This window comes from Eschscholzia californica, unplaced genomic scaffold (assembly GCF_041429995.1).
Source record: "Eschscholzia californica isolate CP2 unplaced genomic scaffold, dmEscCali1.0.p SCAF_3, whole genome shotgun sequence".
In the NCBI taxonomy this organism is placed as follows: Eukaryota; Viridiplantae; Streptophyta; class Magnoliopsida; order Ranunculales; family Papaveraceae; genus Eschscholzia; species Eschscholzia californica.
The window spans coordinates 33,643,756-33,652,479 of record NW_028238420.1 but is presented as its reverse complement, the minus strand read 5'-3'; the positions used below and the strand labels follow the sequence as shown (position 1 = coordinate 33,652,479).

General features: G+C 34.9%; 1 long non-coding RNA gene across 1 annotated transcript; it reads right to left on the bottom strand.

Moving 5' to 3' along the window:
• Nucleotides 1-6,145: 6,145 nt before the first annotated feature.
• LOC147549707 (uncharacterized) lies at nucleotides 6,146-7,093 on the bottom strand. Its single transcript, XR_015237696.1, has 2 exons — nucleotides 7,056-7,093; nucleotides 6,146-6,889 (listed from the first exon to the last, which is right to left on the bottom strand). It is a non-coding gene; the product is annotated as an uncharacterized LOC147549707 (long non-coding RNA).
• Between the last annotated feature and the right edge of the window lie 1,631 nt (nucleotides 7,094-8,724).

Here is an 8,724-nt window from a genome sequence, read left to right as displayed (position 1 = left end):
TCCTCTTCCCAATCCCATTCGATCTCATCATCCCCATTATTATAAAATTCTTCTAACTCTTTCAACTTTGACTCCAATGTTCCAAAACAATATTTCAAATAAGCAATTTCATCATCATCCTCACTACTACTGCTTGTTGTTGTAGTTTTAGGTTTAGGGGGGTTTACAAAATCACAACTTTTTTCAATGATTTGATCCATCTTCTTCTCGGATTGATGACTTGCTGCTTTCTTATTAGGTTTTAAATCAGATGAGGACCCAGAAGACTTGATGTATTTCTTCCTCCGATCATTAGGAGGAGTATTTTGTTGGTATCTTTGAGCGATGGGAAGAAGTTGATTTTTATTTTGAGGCCATGTACTACTAAGAGATCCATCAGGAGCAAAAGAGATGAAAGCAACATCAACACCACAAAGAGTAGATAACTCAAATGTTTTTTTCTTCAAATTACATGTTTTTGATTCATAACTCTTCTTCTTCTTCATACCAGATTTCTTCATACCAGATTTCTCTTCTTCATTATCAGCCCTCTTTCTCTTATTATTAGGGTTAGGGTTAGGGTTCATCGTCATCATATCTGATCTTGAATAAAACAGAGACAAATTACCAGAGATTGGTTTAGTTATTTGGAGATGAATCAAGAGAGAAGAAAATGGTATTTTAATGATTGTAGAGAGATCAGTAAATAGAGATTGAGATGAGATGAATAAGTTCTTGATTGATAATGAAGGGGTTAGATATATTGACAGAGTGGGGGTAGTAATCGATAGAGATTGAGATGAGATTAATCAAGTTCTTGATAGAGATCAGGAAATATAGAATATTGGGTGTGAAAGTAACCTTTTTGAATGATTCTAGAGAGAGAGAAAGAAAGAGAGATGAATATCAAGTTCTTGATTATGAAGAAGCACTGGTGGTGGTGGTGGATACTCCTATTTAATGAATTAGAAAAAGTACCGTTAGACGCATAGGTGAATTTTGAATATTGAGCCGTTGCCGCCTGAATATGTTCGGGAATCAATATCAGCCGTTGATTCGATTGTGGCGTGCATAAGTTCTTGATAACCGTTAAGAGTAGTGGATAGGGTTTAATTTTAAAATCTGAAGATTAGTTGCAGTAGCAGTAGTAGTTCTTGATTGATTCCGACTGAATCCGCGTGAATAAATTGGGGGAAGTAATATCAGCTGTTGATACCCTTTGGATAAGTTTGGGAAGTAATATCAGCCGTTCAATTTATCTTCTTTTACTATCTGGTAGTGGAACAATTATAAGGGTGTGTTTGGTTTGCAAATCTTGCTTCCCCTCGCATAAAACACTACCTGTGCTGTGCGTCCCTATTTTTTGGGCCCAACTTAATTCTTCAGACACGGTCATATCTAATTTTTTTTTTTGTGGTCGATACGTGGACAACTGTTTTCTTATATTGACAACTATTTTCGAGCCCGGTGCGAGATAATTATGTTTGACTTAGTTGACTTTAATTTCATAAGGGAACAACTCCATAAGACCTTAAATATTAACAGTTGCCAATTTGTGGACCTTTAACATAAACTATAGTTAGTCTTACTTTCGAAATTTGTTTCAAACTATTAGAAATTTCATCAGAATCGGACTGAAGAAACTCCTTCAAATCTTTTGAAACAACTCCAATCACCTCAGATGTTTCTTCAAATCTTTTGAAACAATTACAATCATCTCAGATGAATCAGCAACTACTTCTATAACAGAAATTAGGGCATCAATTAACTTCATTAACCTCTTTCTCTTCTTCACAACAGAGGGTAGGTTATAAACCTTATAAGCAGTAACACCAAAAGCAGCGAGTAACAAAATCCATTTTTCCTTCTTCGAGAGAAATTCAAACCCTTTTGCACAATTTGGAAATCCATAAATGAGAAAGCTAGGGTTCGGGTTCTTGTCAATCGCTAGTTCTTGTATTAGAGTTTTGTGAATGTTGATGGTTGAAAAAGTTATCAATAAATTTGTTTGTTTTGTGTACTAAGAGGATGTTTGTCTAAGAATTTAATTAATAGCTGAAGAAGAAGAAGAAAAAGAAAGATAAAGAAACGAGCCTGGTGTGAAACAATGACGTTAAAACCAGTTTCAAGAAAGAAAGAGAAAGAGAGAGGTTTCTTGTGGGGCTTCTGTTGTTAATTGAAATTTGACATTTTTTGAGAAAAATATCACATGCTATAATCAACCATTTCTTTCCCTTTTGTTTGATTCACAATCAACAATGCAAAATTTTCTCTCTACAAACTTGGATGTGTTGGTTTCGGAGTTTACGATTAGATTCTTGACAATTAAATAATATGACACTATAAGAATATATAAATATGAAATGAAAAACTTATCTTATTTGATCGAGGCGAGTGGTCACTCTTTCCTTAAGACAATTATGTCCCCGCAATGGTGCTAACGGTTTCATGGACATTTGTCTCCCAAGATACAACGATCACGTCGTATAGAAAGAAGCACTACAATTCTATACGCTCCAACGAACTTTCTGGTTACTATGCTCTCATAGATGACACTAGATGACTTGATTTTTGTACTCAAACTTAGAACTACATGCTGTCCAAAAACTTATCCTAAAAGAGAAACTAAATTGGGTATTTATAGAGTTAGTCATGACTCTACTAAATCCACAAGATGTCTCCCCATTGGGGTATGACTATCCATAACTTGTGACTTTTCACAAGTACCTATTAGATATAATTTCACTCAAATAAAAAAGTATTTATACCATAAATAATTTTCCAACAATCCCCCACATGAGTGAAATTACCAACAAATGACAGACAAACATACATACATATGAGAGCATAACAGGAGGTACCATGCATCGGGAAAGATAGCTTTTGGCTTTGAATCTTCCGTAGTGAATAGATACCGGGTTTACAAGGACCTTAGTGAAGTATGTCTTGAACTGGGTCCTATGAACTGTAAACCGATGCAGTAGCTATCACACATGACATTCCTTGTAACCTTGAGTTCTCGGTTGTGTTCATTTCGGCCTTGAACATTCTCGGGATTCATGAGCGCTTTAGAGAAGTTGGCCATTACGACCTTCTCACGGAACCGGCACCAGTTCACACTCATATAGGTGATCTCCTATTAAAGGTATTATGTTATACCCCATTTAGAAAAAAAAGAATTCTAAACTATAGGAATCATTAAAAGATAACCTTATCCTCTCTTATTACAGGCAACACTGATTCATCCTAGGAATGGGTAAGAGATAAATCTCTTTCAGTGTTACTGGCGAGTCAGGATATAGCTTCAGTTGCCCTTTGAACCTAGATCGTGGGATCTCCAGTCATCTAGGTAGGGTTTCACCATGCCTTTACTCATTTACTTTAGGCGTTTTAGCCCCATTCCCCTTGATGATAATTGCTCGCAATTGACACATCTTTATCTAATTGGATCCTGTTAGGTTGTCGTTCAACTTTATATGCATGCATAATTGATTCACAACTTCAAACTGTATAGAGCAATCATTTAATGGTAATATTATGTCAACGCACGTACGATGACTTATCATATTCCATTTTCGAACATCCTTAAAGAAATTCATTTTTTTTATGTTATCTATTTCAATTGAAATACACACCTGCTATGTGGAATTCGACAACTGATCGGACATTCATTTAGTTTTATTAACCTAATACGCTGGTATACTATTATTTATAGTCTGCACCAAACAAGATATATATCTTATATACCATTCTCGAATTAATCAAAATATTCTCTGGTTCCAACAAACAAATCTTCAACATTAATGGGAAAACAACTATGACATATCATATCTCCACACTTCCCCCACATTTCATGACTAAAGCTAATTTATCATGAAACAAAACTCAGAAAACTAAAATTGAGTCTAGACTTAAATGTCCTCGTACAACACGATTTTTGGTAATCCACTCTTTGCATGAGAGAAACCATTATGTAATTTACCATAGGCTTAGACTTTGTGTAAAGCCATTGCCCAATAGTATTTGGCATCTCAATAAGACTTAAATTAGCCTTTTTTTTTCTCAACACAAGAACGACTACTGAACTTAACAAATCGTCGGAAAGCAAAGAGTGATCTCCATCATCCAAGACGTTAAGATTTCTAGGCATACAAATTCTCTACATGAACGTATATGACATTGCTTTCTGACATTGTGAGAAATATGATCTCATAATAGATTTATGTAATATATCTAACAAAAAATGAATCACCCCCACAATTTCCAATTATCAAAGAATTGGCCTCACACAATTTGATGAACTTCACTTGGCATCCGTACGTGCACTGAAGTTTACCTCCACGTAATACATCAATCATCAAGGCATCCGAGGATCCTGGTGTAATATGCTTATTGTACCTCTTATCTTTTGGTGAGTATATGCTTAGAACATTGAGGACAATGTTAGTTTTAAATTTGGGGATGGGGATACGACCTTTTGATCGCATGACATCATGACCTTAGATTTCAAAAGACAAGAGGGTTCAACAAATTGACCAAATTTGAAAATTTTTGGGTAGATTTGGTATGACTCTGGTGGTATTCTTGAGTATGTTGATGCATGTGGTTTTTTCTTGATAAATCTTATGCACACTCTTAGTCTTTTCATGAATGTTAAGTCCTTTGGTGTTGGTGTCTTATCATGTGAGTATCATCTTAAGGAAGAAGGAACACTTCTAAGTGACCTAAAATAGTCATTAGTGGAGACTTAAACCCATGTGAGATATCTGAGCCTTTCTATTGCTTTTGAGTGTACTCTTCCGCGCTAACTTCGAATAGAATGAAGAGCTACTCAACTTCGCAACTTTCAAAAGAGCTTAGACGATCTCATGAGCTCAACTTCCTTAGCCACTAGGAGTGACATCAGGATAGCGAATAAACCTTACTCTTGTAGTCCATGAAACCTGATGGTCCTAAAAATAGGTCTTTTCCCGCAAGTATACGGGGTCAAGTTATAGTATTGAAAATAAGATCGAGTATCGTCCCAAGGGATAAGTAGGAAATTTCGGATATTGACGGCGAGTTTAGCCCAATAATCAAAATGTCAATAGCTAGCTTAGACTAACACACACACACACACACACACACACACTCCACTCATAAATTTGATGATTGATTTGTAAAATAAAGAAACAAATAAAACTAAATAAACTAACTAAGAGAGAGGTAAGAAGATATCTAAGGTTATAAAATCCACCACATAATTTCACTTTATAAAACAAGCACTTAATTACTTAAATCTCTTTTGTATTTACTCGGGATCCAATATAATGAACTATTTGGATTCCGGATGATATTCTAGATAAAACAACTTTATAATTAAGAATGTATGATTGACTACCATATAAAACTAATTTCCTACACTATCATTCAAGATCTAAAAGGCATATTGATGAGACATGAAAATGTCTCATCTGAATCTCTTAACTCGGGTTAGTTAGTCCAGTTCGAGCAGTTACTCTCATGAATTGTGTTTTTCTCTTGTCCAGGTGTCTTTTACAGAATTAAACGCAGAAAAAAGATAAAATCGGGATATAGACACAGTTGAGGGCATTTTGGTCATTTGGAGGTTAGGGTATTCTGGAAATTTTAGTACTGGGATGAGAAGTGGAGTCCATGACGAGTCCGTAGGTGAAAACGGGAGTCCAATCGGAGTTCGAATGAGGAGATTATAGCTAGTCAAAGTTGAGATCAATATCTATTGACCAACTCATCTAGTGAACACGTGGCATGCAATATGACGGTAAGATGGAAATTTCGGGACAATGGTGGGCACATGTGTGTAACTTCGGGATTTTCAGGAGTCTTTAATTCCACGTAATCGAGCGCAAGGTATCACGGTGAGTCCAAGGGAATCTAACGGTTATAAATTGTACGGTGCACGTGGCGTCATTTCTCAAGTATGTTGTAGTATACCATTATGATCCGCAATACACCAAATCATTTTTTTATGGATAACCCAGCAAGTCACTCGGTTGGTTCCTTTATTTCCTCTTTTGCTCATTTGGAAATAACCAACCCCAGCTAGCATGTAGGGATTCATGTCCATATATATATGAGATCTCCATATATATCCTCATTATTTCTCTTCTTCAATATTTCATTAACCTTTATTTAAAAGAAAGGTTGTCCATATATCCACATTGTTTCCTTCTTAGATTCTCTTATCTCTCTAAACAGAGAAAAGATGAGTGGTAGAGTGCAGGAAAGGAAGGGATGAATAGGAAATTTGTCTGATTTAGCAATCCTAGAGAAGAGGCAATCAAGAGAAATATACTGCTCATCTATGAAATCTAGAGAGATGAAAGGAAACAAATTTTAAAAAGAAGATCACAAGAGATAACAGAAGATGGAAGGAGGGGATTTGGTTGGATTATTTAGAGTTGATTCGGTTGATTCATTTGGAGAAGATCACAGAAACTATAACAGAGATGCACTGATTATGGGAAGATTATTATTCAAAAAAGCTGGAGATTTCTTCTCCTATCTTTCGAGATTCGATTACTTGAAGATTTTAGAAAGAGATGAAGAGATTGGATTTTCTTTAGAAGATAACAGAGAGGATGAGTTGTCTTTGGTCTTTTTTTTTACAGTAGAGGGAGAAAGAGATTTTATCTCTATTGCTCCATTTAGAGAGAAGACAGTCTTAATTCTTTTTCTTCTTCTTTCTATATAAGCAGAGGAGGCAGGGGATCATAAACATCTCATTTTTGGAGGGATGAGCCTCTCTTAAGCTCAACCAGAATAGAAAGACCAGAGAGAGAGAGAGAGAGAAGCTAGAGCAGGAAAAACATCAAGGGTCATCACCATCTTCCCTTTCTTCTTCTTCCTCTGTATATCTTTTAGTGAGAGAAAACAGAAACATAGATCACTCGGCTGACTTTCACCATCTTCATCTTCTATATTTCTTTTAGTGAGAGAGAGGAATTAACAGAAGTTGTAGAGAGAGTTTGGCAAGAAACAGAGGGCTTTATTTATTTAATTCTTCAATCTTCTTCTTTGTGAGAGAGAAAGAATTGAGAAGAGGAAACCTTTACTGTTTTGAGAGAAATCAGTATTTGTAAAGAGAGAGAGAGAAAGAACAAACAGAGAGCATTATTTATCATTTACCTTCTTCAATGTTGATGTTCTGAACTGAAATTAAGATCAAAACAGAGAGAGGAGAAGAGTGAAGAAGAAGACCTCGTTTGGTCTAAGATTTTTGCCGGAAATTTATTTTCTCAGGGTGCTGGAAAATATTTTCCTTTAGGACGCGTTTGGTTAAATCAGTGAGAAAAACTTTATCCTTCTTTCATTTTCTCTCTTATATTTCATGTTTAGTTTAATCTTGTTTCATGGATAGCTAAAACTCTCTGACTAGGGTTTATGATGAAGTTCTAACATATTATTTTTGATGATATTCCTTTCGTGTTCTAATATCTTGAAGTGTTTTGATTTTTATAAAAGAATTCTTAGTTTCAATGGACGAATATTTCTTCATTAGCTATACTTTTAGTTTGACACATCATACTTAGGTTAGGTCCTTTGATGGTGTGTGCTTATAGATTGATAGTTAATAGTTGCGAGTTCGATATTTTGATACTTTGAGTTTTGACTTTAGGATTATTCAACTTTAATTCGAATATTTTCCGGGGTTTGGTACATTCGGTTACCAAAACTTGAGTGATAAAAAAGATATGAATGATTGGGTCGTCGTTAATACTTGTTAAAACAGATTCTAAAACCCCAGGTCATCTCCCCCCATTTGAGTTCATACATTTGTTTTAGTATTTTATTATTTTATCCCAAAAACTCAATTTTAAAAAGAAAAACCGTCTTACTTCCAAGTCTTAGAATAGGTTTCACTTAGTCTCTGAGGAACGAACCGGACTTACCGGAATTTATTACAACTTGACACCCGTGCACTTGCGGGTGTAGACCTATTTAGGGTAACCTTTTTAGGCCCATCACATATCTCATCTAATAAATCAATAAACGCATGAAATATCTAATTATAATACATGAATGATAATAAGGTTATAGAATCAACATGAAATGACAATCAATAGGCATTGAAGCACATCAAAGGATTTAATTAATCAAGAACAAGTATTATAAAGATCCAAAATGGGTTTCATTCACAACCTTAGATTGTTAAATTAACTATACATGGAATCTAGAATAACATTCATTGACATTGTAAAATAAATGAAAATACTAAGAAATTAATGGAAAGAAATCACCAAGAATGCTCAAATTCCATATTCCCATATATCTCCATTTTGATGTCCAATTTAAGCTCCAAGTGTCTCAAGAATTTTACTCCAAGAAATCCAAGTAATAGTTATTTTATTGCCACCCAAATAAGAAAAAGAAGGAAAAGAAAGAAATTAGATCTAGAAAGAAGTTGGAAAGAAGAGATGAAGAGGAATAGAAATGGTAGAAGAATATGGAAGAAAGAAGGAGATGACTATTAATGGAAGAAAGAATAGTGGTAGAGAAGAAGATAGAAAAAGATGGATTTAATAGAAGAGGGATTGAGTAAGAAGAGGTTTATTAATGGTAGAAGAGGTAGATGAGAAGAAGGAGTATGAGAGGGTTTGCAAGTCTAGCCTCTAATGGAGGAGAAAGGGATTTATTTATAGGGTTAGGGTTTTGGTCGGGTTAAATGGTAAAAAGATTTAAAAGATAGGGTCATTTTGGGAATTAATGGGTTGAATATGAAGA